The 18,495-nt window shown below is 35.6% G+C and overlaps 1 protein-coding gene and 1 long non-coding RNA gene across 16 annotated transcripts in view; one reads left to right on the forward strand and one right to left on the reverse strand.

Moving 5' to 3' along the window:
- The window catches only part of brsk2a (BR serine/threonine kinase 2a), a 324,106-nt gene that overhangs the window by 146,448 nt on the left and 159,163 nt on the right, over positions 1 to 18,495 (reverse strand). The window lies entirely within an intron of this gene.
- LOC141380972 (uncharacterized) lies at positions 559 to 12,048 on the forward strand. Its single transcript, XR_012400425.1, has 3 exons — positions 559 to 2,576; positions 7,689 to 10,656; positions 10,702 to 12,048. It is a non-coding gene; the product is annotated as an uncharacterized lncRNA (long non-coding RNA).

Raw genomic sequence — 18,495 nt, forward strand, 5'->3', positions numbered from 1 at the left:
TAATAACTTTAATAGGTATAACTGTCCGAGATATGAACAAAAGCAAATGATGCATCAAAGTTTGATAAAAAAAAAAGTCTTGAATGGTTATAAAAATCCTTATAATCATTCAAATATTTTTTACAAATAATAAAAATAATTTGTTTAAACGTCTTGAATGATATTAATAATATGACGTAGTTCCCAAAATGTTCTACTTCTCTGCTTATCCGTCTGAATTCACTTTCTTTTTTTACCGCCCCCTGTCGTTTTGAAAAATATCACAATGGCGAATATGGCAAGTCGTCACTTTAAAATTATGAGGTTCTATCTGACATTTTTGTCACAATTGAGGTAATAGCCCCTTTCACACAGTGATACCTGTAAATATCCAAAAAAATTCAGGAACCACTTTACTGGTAAATTAAAAAAAAAAAAACGCTGTTCACACAGGCAAAGACATTACGGATTTTTTTCCAGAAAAGACCGTTCACACATCCATTGCAATATAGCGGTAAATTCTGACACCATTAATGAGAAATGTCCACTAATAAAATATAATTAATGAGAAATTTAATCAATAAAATACATAATTCTTATGGTTAATCAACTATACTAATAGAGAAGTACGGGTAGACATTACTAAAATACAATTAATGGGAAATTTAATAAATAATTTAAATAATTCTCATTAACTCCAGGCTGCAACCGTATGTGATCTATAGCTGATTACCCATGTGGATGGATGATACTAGTAGGTGCAGAAGGCCCCTACTGGCCCATATCTATTAGCTGATAACTACTGATAACAGCCATTCAATCGAGTGATAACATTCAAATCGGCTGCATATGATCACCCCCTAAGTAAACTGTTTCCTGCATGTTAAACTTCTTACTAAGCAAAGAGCAAAGTGAAAAAAGCACAATGCACAACAAATGATAAAGTAAGCCTTCAAAAAATGCTTCACAAGGTACATGATTAAACTCTAAAAAAATCCAGAATTCACTGGGTGCACTTTGAATATAATAGCAAACAGGGTTTTCTTTTTTTTTTTTTTTACCTCTACTGCATCAGAGTACTTTCAGAGTACAATTCAATACATCACTATAGTACAATAAACAGGCTTTTGCAGGATGGTGGGTACTAATGTAGAGTTTGTCACCTAGTTCACCCTGCTTGGAAACATTTACAAAAAATCCTGCGACTAATCATTCCACATTAATGATTCTAGGTCTAAATCTTTCTTTCTTTGGCAATGTCAGGCTCCTTCCATTGTCAGGGTCTCTTTCTCAATCAGATTGCAGAAGTTACAGGGTGCAAGGTCATGCTTTACCCACCCCCAGGCCTCACCCTGCTCCCACCTCAATTATTTGCTTCAGGGAACAATTACTCCAGCCGCGCAGACCTCTCCATCCCATTTCACTCATTCTCTCTCTCTCATTTTCCTTCTCGCAGTTCACATCACTCACTTCAAATATACCGCCCTCAAATCATGTTTCATTTTTGTGCATGGCTTCAACCCACAGTTTTATAATTCTTGTGCATGCTTTAAACATCAGAGATGGGAATATAAATACTTTGTCACTGTACCTTTCAGTAGATTTTCATGGAATCAGTACTTTACTTCACTATTTATTTTCATACAACTTTCTATGTTTCCTCATTATATTTTTCACAGAAAGAGCAGTACTTTACACTTCTTACATTTTTAAGCCTTACCTGTTACATTAGTTTAAATCTTTTGAAAGCACATTTGTTATTATTTCTTATAGTGCAATTTGAATTAATCAGTCTATTTTGTTGCCGATGCACACATATGCAGCTTATTTCTAGGGCTGCAACAATGAATCGATTAAATCAATTTGAATCGATAACTAAAAATGTTGGAGAAACCGATAAACTAAAAATGAATTTCAGAATAGTTTCGTCATGTTACTTGACGCAAAGACGTTTGATTATTAAAAGAAAAAAAAAACTTTAGTTGAGAACGGAGCAGAGTAAGACACTGCCTTACTCGCGCACTGATGACGACAGAGTTCACCGCCTCAAAGACATGACGGAGAAAAAAAAAACGAGGGGTGGTAATGTTAGAGGAAGGCAGAGAAATCTGTGCGACCAAGGTGTGCGACCAAGGTGTAGGAGTATTCCACATTAAATAAGCAAAAAAGTGTGTTAACGGCCAAATACGCAAAAGTGATGACGGGAGCACCCTGGCCATGATCCAGCACCTGAAATGCAAACATGTCTTTGATGAGAAGGAAAGAGAGCAACAGCAGGGTAAATCACTACAGAATCCTACTTTTGTTCCGTTTTGAAGTGATGAACGTAATGTCCGTGGTTGGGTGTTTACTTGTCATACAGCTTCACAAGCATGACGTGAAAATTCAAACAGAGCTTAGGCGAGTTGGCTGGTGGTGAGCAAGAGAAAGATGTGTCATATTATCACAGTTATGCAGTGTTTTTAACTACCCAATTCTTATTTTATGTTTTAGACATGTAAAAACATGAACATGAACATTTAAAGAATTACAAATATCGGATATAATAAAATCGCATTAAATAAATAAACCAATATAAAACAAGCAAAAGCATCAAGGTAGGCCTTTATAGCCTACATAAATGAAACCTTTAAAGCCATATTAAACAAAGCCATTTTACAAAGGCTTTGTTAAAAAAAAGATTTTATATATTCTCTAAAAACAGTAAACAACAGAGAAGGTTTAAAATGTTATTTATTTATTTATTATTTATTTATTTGGATACGATGATAATAATCAAATCATGCAAACAGAGCATTTTTGGGGTGAGTGAACGCATGAACTGCGACCTTTTTTCTGTTAACCAAATGTGCAGTGCCACTTTAAAAACGGATCAGGGGAAACTACAAAAATAAGTGTGTTCTGTGTCCCCAAACAAGCATTGATGTTTTTATATGACGCGCTAAAATTGAAAAATGAAATTTACATGAAGAGCTTTATTAGTGAAAAGCTGCAGAGCGCAACGAAATATATGCTGTTTTATTCCTCGCTCTGTGCTTAAATAGTCTACGTAACACTTTCCTTAAGATCACAGATACAATATGCAACATCTAATTCCGGGGACGTTCTGGGGGCAGGGTTTGCGTGACATGCTGCAAGCTAGCCCGAAAGTGAAAACGCGACATGATTTCGGCCTCACTGATGCCCAATAACACCTAACAGACAAGCTTTTGGTTATGAATAGGGGGAAGGGGTCTCCACTCTTAAGTGTTTTCATAAACATGAATACACAAAATCCAAAAATAGGACGGATGGCTTAACAAAACCTATGCGTTTAAAAACGAAACCGCATTAAATATGGGGCCTTATGAAAATGAATGTTTCTATGCACAACAACTTTTGAACTGAACTAAATGTGTTATTTAAAATATCTATATTATGCTCCAAGCATTCGCCAAAACGAATATATTTTTTACGTAAAAACACAGAACATAGAGTGTTGCCTGCTTTAGATGATAGGTTATTAATTATATTATAAATGGTTATGTTCTGGTCAATGAAATAATACATTTAATAAATAAAATGGTGGGCCAGTGATTCCCTCGCTGTCATCAGTGCATGGGTTAATGAGCTTAGGAGAATTCTGCTTTGCATTTTTCTATGCATTACTAACATCACTAAACCAGACATTTGTTTTATAAGTTAACCAAATATTCGCAGAGATTCAGCAGTTTTTTCTGACGCGTTTGCCATTCATGCCAGTCAGTGAAAAAAAAAGTAACTGTGGCCCTGTTTGCAGGTATTAAGATTCGTTTTCATCAATCTGATGCAACTTTTATTATTTACAGGACGTAAAAATGCAATTAAAAGTTTCAAATCAATTAAACCCAATTTATAAAAAGACTAGCCTATTTTATGCATTAAATAATGAAATATAACTAATTTCCTTTATTTCTGATCAGACCATGCATTTTAGACTATTTTACAATTGTAATATGTGCATATGCTTTTTTTAAAATAACATTCGTCTAACAAATATTTTAGCACATCGAAAGTAATTAAATGACCTGTTTTTTGATTAAAAACCTTTATGCAAAAGGATCAGAAATTGATCGCGCACGCGCAGGAAAATGCAGTTATGTGACACATGACATGCATGGCTCCTATGCCGCGTTTTTAGGATAAATTGGCATATAGGTGCTGCTTTGAATAGAATAAAACTATTTAAAAACACATTAAAAACTTCACAAAGCGTATCTTATGGAAAAACACCAATTGCCGGGCTCTGCTTTCGGTTTTAAAAGAATCAAGCAGCTTTAAAAAAATTGTTAAAACAAACTAAAACTAAAACAAACTAAAAATTGTAAAAACTGTTAAAAGTTACTGTTAAAAGAACTGACTGTTAAAAGAACATTTCTCTTTAATATATTTTTTCGACTCCGAAACATCAGCTAAGATTATGAATTACGGAGTGTCATATTGCCTGCTTCAGCAGTGCGTCGGGCTGGTTATGAACGAGGAGGCGGAGAGAATGCACTGTTTAGTTTCGGCTTGAAATATTTAAATAAAAACTAACACCGAACTGCTTTTAACGCTCAAAAAGTTAAACTAAAATGCACAACTCTTGTTGGTTGCACCCGCGAGATGCACAATAAACCTAACGCGCCATTATTTTAATTTTATATTCGTGAAGAATGAGCCATAAGATTGAGATTTTTGAAGGTGCTCTCCAGCGGCGAAGTTCCTGGCAGAATAGCGAGTGAAAAAATGTGCATGCAGAAATTGGACAAGAGGAATAACATTTTAAATTATATAACAAGCATCGTATTCTTTCTAATCCCCGCCCAGTTTTAATACAAGTTGTGTTCTTTAATATTTGTGGCTGGGAAGTTTATTAAGAATATATTTATAATTATATATTATTAAATAATTACATATATATATATATATATATATATATATATATATATATATATATATATATATATATATATATATGTAATTATTTAATAATATATAATTATAAATATATATATATATATATATATATATATATATATATATATATATATATATATATATATATATAAAAATATATATATATATATATATATATATATATATATATATATAGAGAGAGAGAGAGAGAGAGAGAGAGAGAGAGAGAGAGAGAGAGAGAGAGAGAGAGAGAGAGAGAGAGAGAGCCATTACAAGTAAAACAACAACAACAACCTTTCAGTTCAACCTTTACATGCTCCCTCTGAGCCAAATAATGAGAAAGAATCAAATCTCCTACCACAGCTATGCTGATGACACTCAGATCTACCTAGCCTTACTGCCTAATGACTACAGCCCCATTGACACCCTCTGCCAATGTATTGATGAAATTAAAAATTGGATGTGCCAAAACTTTCTTCAGTTAAACAAAGAGAAAACTGAAGTCATTGCGTTTGGGAACAGAGATGAGGTTCTCAAGGTGAATGCGTACCTAGGCTCTAAAGGTCAAACGACAAATATTAAGGTCAAGAATCTTGGTGTGACGCTGGAGTCAGATCTGAGTTTCAACAGTCATGTCAAAGCAGTCAGTAAATCAGCATACTATCATCTCAAAAACATAGCAAGAATCAGATGCTTTGTTTCTAGTGAAGATTTAGAGAAACTTGTTCATGCTTTTATCAGTAGCAGGGTGGATTACTGTAATGGACTCCTCACTGGCCTTCCCAAAAAGACAGTCAGACACTTGCAGCTCATCCAGAATGCTGCAGCCAGAATTCTGACCAGAAGCAGGAAATCAGAGCACATCACACCTGTCCTCAGGTCTCTACACTGGCTGCCAGTTACATTCAGAATAGATTTTAAAGTATTATTACTGGTCTATAAATCACTAAATGGCCAAGGACCTCAATACATTACAGATATGCTCACTGAATACAAACCTAACAGATCACTCAGATCTTTAGGATCATATAAACTAGAAGTTCCAAGAGTTCAGTCTAAGCAGGGTGAATCTGCCTTCAGCCACTATGCCCCTTGCTGCTGGAATCAGCTTCCAGAAATGATCAGATGTGCTCCAACATTAGGCACATTCAAATCAAGACTGAAAACACATCTGTTTAGCTGTGCCTTTACTGAATGAGCACTGTGCTGCGTCCGACAGATCGCACTATTATGTTTTTCGTTTTCTTTTTCATTCTTTTATAACCTATTTTAACTCATTTTAATTTGTTTTTATCTGTTTTTAATAATTTTTATTGTTTGCATTTTATTTTCCTAAACTTGTCTTTTTTATTCCTGTTTATGTAAAGCACTTTGAATTGCCACTGTGTATGAAATGTGCTATATAAATAAACTTGCCTTGCCTTGCCTTGAAAAACAAAAAAACAACAATTTTACTTTAAAGAAAAACAGATGTTTTGAGAAAAAAAACTTAACAAAACTGAAACTAAATTATTAAAACTAAACTTGCGGGACTTTATTTATGTCCTGTGGCAAAATTATTTTTATTATACTTTAAGTTATCTGCTTGAAGTAGGCTAGGTCACATTTATCAATGGTAAGTTTTAGTCTAAGTTTACATTAATAACAATGTGCATTGTCCTTTACCATACAAAAAAGGAAGAAAAAAAACATTATTATACACCATAGTAGCCGCAAATCTTTTTAAATGCATTAAAAAGCAAGCACATATCTTAGCCTTACCTTGAGTTTGTTCACATTCTGCCTGTATTAACATACATGCTGTATTTTATTATAGTTCATTTTGATGAATTAGGTCTGACAGCTTTTTCTTCTTTTTTCGCGGTTATGCGTCATTATATTTCACACGCATTTGCAAGGTGACTGAAATTGAAATTAAAATACCAAACATACTGAGCCATTAATTAAAAAACAAAACAACAGTTATAGCTTCTTTAAAGGAGAACATTGACGTTTTGAAAAAAAAAAAAAACTGAACTGAAACTAAATTAATAAAAATAAACCTGCGAGACTTAATTTATGTTATGTCCTGCAGCAAAATAGTTTTATTATACTTTCAGTGATCTCCTTAAGGTAGGTCAATTTATTTATTTATTTATTTGCTTTTGATGAAGCAGCATTCAACTTAAGCTCTTTAGACCATGCCCCTGACCGTTTCTCAGTGTTTCGCTGCAATATCTTTAAATAAATTATTTATTTAGGCCTATTTTCATTATTAATTAGTTTTCATTATTCGTTTATTATTATGTGCAATTGTTGAGACATAAAATAAGATAGTAAAATATAATCAACAACGAAAATTAAAACAAAAACAGAAATAAAAACATAAATGAAAATGTCTTGTCTTAGTCCTATCAAAATAGCAAACACTGAACATCTCTCTATATTTAGGCTAAAAGACTGCTTTATTTATTTATTTAAGACTACTCATTTGTACTGAATGTTTGTGCTTTCATGTTAGTTGTCTTTTATTTCTTCAATTCTATTTTCCAAAACTAGTCCTCTTTGCACTTAAAAAGTTTACAATAAAGTGTGTTAACAAATTTTAAATGATTAATGAAGGAATTATAATGCTTTGACTTATTGTTTAATCTCATTTACAAGCACAGTAGCATATTTAAAGCTGCTGTAAAGGCTATTTCTGTCCGTTCGCATCCCGTCTCTTTGCGCCCCCTGGCGGCTCATTCACAAGCTGCGGTCATATACTAAAAACAGAGCGGCAGTTACAGTATTTCAAACGGCGGCGGTAATAGTCACTTTGAACTCTCACCTACTGTATAGTGAAAGTAACAATAAAGTTCAATCTACTCTTCTCCCAGCAGGCCAGCCACTTGCTTGCATGCATGGGGCTATAAATAAACATGGCGATGCCCAACTCACTTTATAGATCATGATCAATATCATTTATACATCTTTTAAACAACAAAAAAATACTCACTTGTATATTTTGTAATTACACGGAAAAGCATAGTAAAAGGGATACATCTGTCTTACACATACTTGCCAACACTCTTTCCCATGAGTCTCCCATATTTCAGACCTATCTTTTCAGAGATAGAATCTTTTAAACTCACCAGTGAAAGGATTAATAACAATAATAAAGCAGCAGTGGTATAGTTACTTTGCACTTTGCACTGCAGGACTAAATACACATTTTTATTTACTCTGATTTTTTTAGATAATTTTTTCATCTGTAGTCATGTAAAGCTGCAATCCAAAAAAAGTTTTTCTTACTTAGTAATTTTGTCTCGCTTCCAGTCAAAATATAAAAAAGATCTTAAATCAAGATTACTAGACAAGAAAAATGGCATAAGAAAATTAAGAAAAAAGGAAAACATATACAGGGGGCTAATAATTCTGACTTGTTATGTATGTTAGAGTACTGATGTCTTCAGTAAAGCCTTCCAGGACCAAAGTTGCAAACCCAAGTTGCTGCAATGATTTCCAACTAGTGTTGCTCCACGACCCAAGAAACCCACTCCAAATGAAAAGATTTCAATAAGTATTTCCAAAAGTAAGGCCCCATCCAGTCTTGTTTACATGTGCTATGGGAGTAACAACAGGTCAACTTGTGTCTTTGGGATTGCACTTTGTGTTATTTCATCTTTTTCCACAGCCTCTAAACCACCTTAAATTTTTCTATCCATCAAAGGTTTCTCTACTGCGATAGTGCCCTAAACTCTCAACCTAAAGTAGTACAAATGAAAACGGATGTCTTCCAATATTTCATCGAGGGCATCCTGGCTAGAACAATAAAATAAACCAATAGCCCTTTCGTGGAGCCATTTGAATCGGTCCTGTAGCTCTGTACTGAGATCAGAGAGGATATTGAGCGCTAGTCACTGGACGCTTCAAATCAATACCAGTTGAAGCCAAGGGGAGACGGTGCAGATTGTGGGATGATTTATGCCTCGCAAAGGGCATCTAATACCCCGTTCAGAGTGTGATGGGCTCTACTATAGTGGATGAAAAAAAGCAATGCTGAAATCTATAGCTGTTTGATTCACGAGCACACGGCAAAGATCTGCAAACCCGATGGCAAAAACTGCCTCAGCTATTTTCTGCAGGAACAATTCATTTTTTAACAGAGGGTATGACTGCTTTGAGGAGTGAATCGAGTATTCAACATGCCACATCAGTAGCTGAGAGGTCTATAGTTCTGCACCTATAATAGAGTTCAGCAGGATAAAGGAGTGGTAAAGGATGAAGTACAGTAGTGCAGCACCTTGTTTTGATTCAATCCTCTTTTTTCCTTTTTGAATAATAATGGTCTACAAAGATTTGCTTTGGCAGCATTAAATTGCTTAAACCGTTTGTTGCTATATACTGTACTTTAATGTTTCTACTCAATTGAAAGTTAGGGCTGCACGATTTATAATTTATCATTTATATCGAGAAGTGCTAATGGTCAATAGTCACATCTCAGGATGTGCAATGTCAAGTCAGTATTATAGTTGATCACACAACAGTTCAAAGCGTGTGATTTGTGGAGTCACTGCAGAGTTTAACCATAACTGAGTGAAAGTGCGTCATTTTATGTTAAAGGCTTGGTCCACTACGATATCATATATTAAACTTAATTTTGATGTGTAATGTAGCTGTGTTAACATAAACAACATCTCTAAATGTACATTAATACGCTCAGAGTTCAATGCAAAAGGAGGCATTGGCTTTTACAGAGTTAGTATAGCAAAGCATACAGCAAACAAAGTTTGGAGACTCCAAAACAAAACATTCAGTTTAGTGAGATAACAAACGCTTCAGGTTACGGGCAGTCACTATGCGCATACACCCCACGCATTGATGCACTGTATTGTTATAGCAGAGGAAGCTAATATGCCATCTAAACGCTGCTATTTACACTGAACTTTCAAAGGACATGACATAAAGTTAGAAGTGCTAACAGTTTAATTTTAATGTTCCAAAGAATTCTAAAAAAAGATATAGCTTTAGCATTTGACAAAGGAGAGCTTCCAGAATCTCTCCTAGTTCAGTGCTGGACTTGGCTAAAAACTCCTCACAGAAGAAGCAGCTCTAACCACAATAGATGAAGCTGTGGATTGCGAGCCACCACCTGTAAGACTTTTTATTTGTTAAAATTTATCTATTATTGCCTAGTGTTAACGTTATGTTGTAGCAAAGATGTAAACAACTGTTTATACTGTTACACTGAAATACTGTTTGGCACCGTTAACAATTTAGCTACAAATTCATATTTATCAGTCAAACCTTTGCAAACACCTACAATCTTCACCAGCACTGCATTTCTCTCTCTATGAGGCCACTTTACCTGCATTCCACATCTCGAATAATGAACTTGCTCAAGATATGTGAACGATTCATATTACTTACACATGCCAATTCCAAACATATGTGAAAGACATTTGTCAGATTTTATTTAATAGAGCAGGCATGAGATTTAGCTGTGTCCTTTTCATTTTCTGCCTGATTCAGGCTCAAACTGATAAGGCTAACGGATACTCTGGCACAGCGCATATCCTGATGATGTGGAGCCAATCAGCAAATCACAGCACATTATGTTAGCTGACGAATCAGAGCCTTTTAAGGGCGGGCCTTTTGATGGAACTAAGAAATATGACAGTCATTTTCTTGTTGCCTGAGTAGCTGCATATAATCAAAGTAAGATATATGAAAAAATTATGTGATTTTTTTTTTTTTTACAAATGCAGCATGAGCATACATTATATAAACACTTATGTTGTTCACACCAGACACGGAACGTGTAAATAGCCGTGAACATTTGAGGTTACTTGCTTCATTCGCACGTCAAACCCCGCTTCATTCGCGCGTCAAATTCACTTCAGAACAGACGCGGATTTGCGAGATGGGCAGGGTTTCTGTCTGCCCGGTGACTCTAGCTTTGTTGCTAAATGGCTAACATGGATTTTATGAAGAAAATAACAGTTTTTATGTGCTTTATGAAAGCTGAAAAACAGCGTTTATACGTTTAGGGCCGTGTCTGAGTCCACTACACCCTTTCAGAGGTGCATCCAGCTCTGTGAGCTCATAAACTCCTCCAGAAACTAACCTGGCTGACGGAGGCTTTCAGTGGTGCTTCCCAGCCCAGTTTAATGAACTTCTTGTTGGTGTCGACTGGAGGATTTCCCCAGGGACACCCACAACAGGCGATACTTCACAATCACGCCCCCACAAGAGCAAGCTCCTGATTGGTTAACACGGCGCAAATCTCCGCGAGTCTTGAGCGATTCACGCAAAACACTCGTTAAGCACGTCAAACGTGCAAAACGCTCAAATCGCGCCACGCCATTCGCATGTATCGCGCTGCAGGATGTCTATTCCGTGTCTGGTGTGAACGCAGCATTATATGTTATAAACACAACCAAGCCTTAAAAATACAGTCTGGACCAGCCCTTTGAAGTACTTGTGGACAATACATTTTTTTTATTTGATTTTGATTACATTATTCAAATGCGTAACCTGAATACTATTACTGTGCGTTCACCTTAAAGGCAGCAACAGCGTCAAAGTTCACTCTGGCTACAACGCCTTTACCAATGCTCCGCCGGTGAGAGCATTAAAATTCACTACAATTATCTTGTATTTAAAGGGGCCATAGCAGCATGTCAGGAAAATCAGTTACATTCACACATAAAAACCTGTTTTTTATCAAATTCATTTAATTTTAAAAGATCAAGCTGGCCACTTATCCAATATAATATATCCACACACACACACACACACACACACACACACACTTGAAGTCAGAATTATTAGCCCCCCTGAATTATTAGCTGCCCTTTTTATTTTTCCCCCAATTTCAGTTTAACAGAGATAATTTTTTTCAAGCACATTTCAAAACATAATAGTTTTAATAACTTATCTCTAATAACTGATTTATTTTATCTTTACCATGATGACAGTAAATACTATTTGACTAGATATTTTTCAAGACGCTTTTCTACAGCTTAAAGAGACATTTAAAGGTTAGAATAGGTTAATAAGGTAAAATAGGCAGGTTAGAGTAATTAGCACATATTATTGTATTGTAAAACATTGTTTTGTTCTGTAGAATATCAGAAAAAATTGACCTTAAAATGGATTTTATGAAATAAAAACTGCTTTTATTTGGGCCGAAATAAAACAAATAAGACTTTCTCCAGAAGAAAAAATATTATCAGACATACTGTGAACATTCTCTTGCACTGTTAAACATCATTTGGAAAATATTTAAAAAAGAAAAAAAAATAATTCAGGGGGTCTAATAATTCAGACTTCAATTGAATATATATATATATATATATATGCAATTAATTTGAAATTAATTAATGCATTAAAATAAATGAACGCAATTAACGCAGTTTTTTTTTTCCTGTTGTGGCCAAGAGCAGACCGGGCAGTTTCCCGCTGGGTCGATGTACTTTTTGAGCCGGGCCGATCATCTTTTTATAATCTGATCGGCCCATAAAACACTTAGCAGACTGTCATGCTCTTCTCCCTAAGTGATTGACAATCCTGTGAGCTGTCACGCTCTGAAAGTAAGATGTTCCTTTTCCAGGCAGAGCAGCCATGTGACATAATCTGCAGCCCATTGGTTCTTTTCTTTATTGACATTGGGCCGACCCAATCACAAACTTCAATGTTGGGCTCTGTGTAACTTAGGTGTGTATTTCTCAAAATAGTCGAGAGTCACGCCTGTTTCTTACGCGCCTTTCTTTATTACCAAAATAAAACATGATTATTCATTATTGAATTGGGACAGTAAAGTCTGACTTTGCTTACAGAAAAGTCTAGTCACTTAACAAAAATAATGTACTGTATAGAATATAAATTCATAGTGCAGTTGGAAAAAAAATAATATTGTACATGACTCCCATAAGCTTGGACAACTGCATCCATACAATTCTGCAATGACTCAAATAACTTATAATGAATATAATAATAAATAATAATAAAGTCATCTGGAATGGCAAAGAAAGTGTTCTTGCAGGACTCCCTGGAGGCATAATCACACAGCTTTAATCTTTCATTTTTAGAACTTAGCAAATTTAGTGAAAACCTCAGATACAGTTGGTTGGGCACCTTTTTTACCAAACAAGTTTGTGGACGCCATTATAATGACACAGATCACTCTGCCTATTCATGCCAGAGAACCCTGGAAAAAGTGATTGACAAAACAAAGACCTTGCAGGTCAGGTAGTGGAAACAATTACTTAGTTATGAAAAAATGATTTATTCATAAGTCCATAAATGGCTCAAATAACTTATAATAAATATAATAATAAAGTCATCTGGAATGGCAAAGAAAGTGTTCTTGAAAGACTCCCTGGAGGCTGAAGTATGAGAAGGGGTGCTATCCTGCTGAAGAATTTGTCCTATGTTGTGGTTTATAATGTAATGAGGAGCACAAATGTCTTGATATCTCAGGCTGCTGATGTTGCCATCCACTCTACAGATCTCTCACCCATGCTGAATGTAACCTCAAACCATGATTTTTCCTTCAACAAACTTGACTGATGTCTCTGACAATCTTTGGTCTATGTGGGTTCCAATATGTCTTCTGCAGTAGGGTTGGGTCGATAGACGATGCCATCGTCCATCGCAGATGGCTGATAGACAACACGATGCTGATCCTCCACCCCGCCCCTGTCGCAAACTCACTCGTGAAAAATAAACCATATTTTATATAATATGCCAGACTCAGGCCCTGTTTACACTAATACGTCTTAGTAATAAAATGGCATTTTAGAACGAAAATGATTCACATTCACATCCTATCAACAGCCCTCTGTCCTCTGAAAACGCGCATCATGTGACCACACACACAGCCACACACACTGTCATGCGCTCGTCTAAGCTCCAGAGAGCAGTGCACGTCTGGCAGTTAATCAAGGATGTACCGCTGGATCGCTTCTCACTATAGTTGTTAAATGTGATATTTAATTGATCTTGTCTCTATCTAACGACTCTTCGGTCTTATGAATCTATCAAGTAACGTAGCATAGCGTCAGTACACTGCTTCAATCTTTCACTTTCAGTACTTAGCATTTTTAGTGAAAACCTCAGATACTGTTGGTTGGGCACCTTTTTTACCAACCAAGTTTGTGGACGCCATTATAACGACACAGATTACTCTGCCTATTCATGCCAGTGGAAAAAGTGATTGACAGGTGCTAATTCGTGTGTAAATTATCTTTTTTTTATTTATGATTTGTTTATGGGTAAAACAAAGACCATGCGGGTCAGGTAGTTGAAACAGTAGGCTACAAACAATTAATTCATGACGAATAAATTCATTCAATAAATAAAATAAAAAATTAATATATAATTAATTCACCTCCTCCTATGACAACGATGCCATCGTCCATCGCGATGTTTCACATTAGACATAGTACAATGTCAAATTGGTCGACATCGCCCAACCCTATTCTGCAGTATTTGTGATGATTGGAATGCAGTTCAACAGATGATTCATGTGGAAATCTACCTTCTGCCACTTTTCTAAATGATCAATTAGAACTCAAGTTATTATTTGTTATAATTACAAGTTATTAGTACAACTGGGGTTTTGTCAGGTAGTGTACATAAATAAATAACATTTGTTTGTCATCCGCAATTTGACAAAATAACCTTCTAAAAATCTATACATAAGCTGCTTTAATACATAATGCTCAAAAATATCCACATCATACTGTAACGGACATACATAATTTGGTATTCAGGTATTGTTTACACATGCAGATGCCAACAGGAGCTCTGTCCCTGCACTACATCCAGTAAATGGCTCTGGAATGTTCGCTTTGATGTGTCCAGTATCATGATAATCACAACAGTGATGCACACTGTAGACATGGTATAAAAGCCGTGTTATGGAAAATCAAAATGTAATTTCAAACAGTGCTTTGACTCGCAGACATTATCTCAGACTCAATGCAACTGCATTTCTCCTTTCATTCTTTATCTTTTTCCATCTTTTCCCTGTTTCCCTCCCTCGCTCTCTCCCTGTATCTCTTTGATGCTGTGTCAGTAGAGAGTGAGAGAGTGAGTTACCGTGGATAATGAGCTTTAATCAGCCCCAGAGCTCACAGGAAGCACAATAATCAGAGTGCTGATGTACAGACTAGCCACTCGCTGTGCCTCCTCCTTCCACACACACACAGACACATGCACACACACTATTCAGCTATCTTTGTTGATACAGGCCATAGACTTCTATTGCTTTTATACAAACTTATCAATTCTTTCTATCCACTAGTGCTAAACATACCCTTGTGCCAACTTTTTAAAAAAAGTCAGGTTATGACATAGTCTAGCCAGTGTTAACATGGGACATAAAATCCAATATATATAGTTGAAGTCAAAATTATTAGCCCTCCTGTAAATTTTTTAAATATTTCTAAAATGATGTTTAATCCGCTTGTTAACAGGTGACGTGTTGGTGACGTATAAAATACTGTTTGCGGGTCCAAGCCGCCACTCATTTGAGTTGAGAACTTATTTGTTTATGATCTTTGCTTTTAATTGATATCACATTAAAATTAATTTGATAAAAAGTCATAGTGTACACAACAATCTCTGGGCTTGCTGCATCACAAATACCAAACTTTTAACAATTTATAAAAAAATGAATGACTTTCTGGCCATTGGATATTAGCCATGGACATATATATTGCGATCGTGATTTTCGAAAGTATTAAATTGCTTTGTAAACGTTTATAATTACCACTTCATGATTCTCCCCATACGTTTAAATAGAGCTCTAGGACCCGGAAGCCGCTTCGCGTGACGTCACACTTAACAAGCGGATAGAGCAAAGAATTTTTAACAGTATTTCCTATGATATTTTTTTCTTCTGGAGAAAGTCTTATTTGCTTCATTTCATTTTAATTTTTTATAAACCATTTTAGGTAGGGATGTCCAGATCCGATCACATGATTAGAAATATATATGTAAAAAAAAAAAAATATATATATATATATATATATATATATATATATATATATATATATATAAACACAATACCCGATAATGACAATATGAAAAAGTATATATATATATATATATATATATATATATATATATATATATATATATATATATATATATATATATATATATATATATATATATATATATATATTTTTTTTTTTTATTATTATTATTACAAATTTTTAAAAATACAAAAGCTGAAATAAGTATTCACAGCCTTTGTGGTGAAATTGTAAATTGAGCTCAGTTACATTCTGTCTCCACTGATCATTCTTGAGATGTTTCAGCAGCTTAATTAAAGTTCACCTGTGGTAAATTCAGCTGATTGGACATGATTTGAAAAGGCATACACCTGTGTATGTAAGGTACCAGGGTTGACAGTGCATGTCAAAGCACAAATCAAGCATAAGGACAAAGGAATTGTCTGTAGATTTCTAGTACAGGATTGTCTCGAGGCACAAGGTTGGGGAAGGTTACAGAAACGTTTCTGCTGCTCTGAAAATTGCAATGAGCACAGTGGCCCTCCATCATTCATAAGTGGAAGATGTTTGGAACCACCAGGACTCTTTCTAGAGCTGGCCAGCCATCTAAGCTGAGTGATCGGGGGAGAAGGACCTTAATAAGGGAGGTGATCATCAACCCGATGGTCACTCTATCTGAGCTCCAGCGTTCTTCTGTGGAGAGAGGAGAACTTTACAGAAGGACAACCATCTGTGCAGCAATCCACCAATCAGGCCTGTATGGTAGAGTGGCCAGATGGAAGCCACTCCCCACCTGTAATCTGCCAAAAGGCACCTGAAGGACCCTCAGACCATAAGAAACTAAATTCTCTGGTCTGATGAGACTGAAATTGAACTCTATGGAGTGAATGCAAGATGTAATGTTTGGAGAAAACCAGGCACCGCTCATCACCAGGCTAACACCATCCCTATAGTGAAGCATGGTGGTGGCACCATCATGCTGTGGGAATGTTTTTCAGCAGCACGAACTAGAAGACTAGATAGAGGGTAAGATGAATCCAGCAATGTAAGGAGACATCCTGAATGAAAACCTGCTTCAGAGTTGATAAATTTGCAACATTTTCAAAAAAATCTATGTTCACAATGTAATTATGGGGTATTGTGTATAGAATTTTGAGGAAATAAATATTGCAAGAGGTGGAAAGAGGTGGAAAGGAAAAGGCTACATTTAACACAACAAATCTAATAAGACACCTCAAATACAAACTTAGAACCTCGATTAGAAATGTACATCTTGATATAAGATATACCCCATGTTTTGTTCACCACAGAGCTCCCATTGTTCATTCGTAGCTCCCATGTCTCTACTAAGCCTTTATGTATTATAAAAGTATCGGATCGGGTTTTGGTAGATACTCAATTAAAGGACTCTGACTCGGACTTAAAGGCAAATAAACCTGATCAGGACATCACTAAATTTAAGATTGATATTATTAGACCCCTTGAGCAATATTCAGGAGGGCTATTAATTCTGACTTCAACTGTATAATATAGTTAACTAACAATAACACTGACAATGAAATTAAAAAGTGTTTATACTGAACAGCGCATAAAAATATTAATTTTTTTGGTTTATTACAAATGTATACTCTTCAAAACCTTTATAGAAAATTACATGTAATATTAATTAAAGATTTTGTTATAAAAACACCCAAACATTTAGCAAAGTATCTCTTTTCGACTTTCAAAGTATCTCCTTTCGACTTTGTAAAAAAGAAGGTCAAGTGAGTTGAGTGAAGACAGGATTTGATGTTTGGGTCAACCTTTAAGTCCAAACTGCAATTCTTATCTAACTCTCATAGCTTCCACAATATCAGCTTTTTTATCTAATCCTCTTTCTTATAATCCTTCAAAGCAAGTGCTGTGAATTTGGCCCTTGTGTGCTTGTGTGGACATCACACCATACAAAATCAGAGGTGTGGACACTCAAGAGAATAACTGTGAGAATCTCATTCCCGGCGGCACATGGGATCAGGTTGTAGGTGCCAGGACGGAAACGGAGAATGCGACATTTGCATTTAAAAAGGTGACATTTGCGATGCTGCTCTGGAGGTGCAGAAATGAGAGAAGAGACAGGTGCTGGGATAGCCCGGATTCATCTCGGTGACAGAAGTACGACAATGAGAATGTCAAAGCCAGCACAACAAAACACACATACTGTATAAGCATGCTCCGGAGGCTTCTGTCGAAAATACCACTGACAATCCACCCCTCATCTCTCAAACACACGTGGAGATAAATTGGTGACTGTTCAAATCGACTTTTACCTCATACTGAAGCAATTGTGTAAAAAAATAAATAAAAAACAGCTGAATCTGTTGAAGTCACATTAAAGTTCAGACAGGGTGGTACATGCATTATTTATGCAATTTATGGAATACATTATAATGTAAACACAGACTGTTTAGACCCGAGGAGCATATGATTATTAGGAGTTTAATCATCTTCATTGTTTCTGAAGTGTAGTCAGGGCACTTGGAGTTCAATTGGCAAAGCTGGGGCTGACGAGACTAGGATTCTGATTGGCTGCCATGAGCTCAGAGAGCTGTACAAATAATGTACAGATTCATGC

This window comes from Danio rerio, chromosome 25 (genome assembly GCF_049306965.1).
Source record: "Danio rerio strain Tuebingen ecotype United States chromosome 25, GRCz12tu, whole genome shotgun sequence".
Taxonomy (NCBI): domain Eukaryota; kingdom Metazoa; phylum Chordata; class Actinopteri; order Cypriniformes; family Danionidae; genus Danio; species Danio rerio.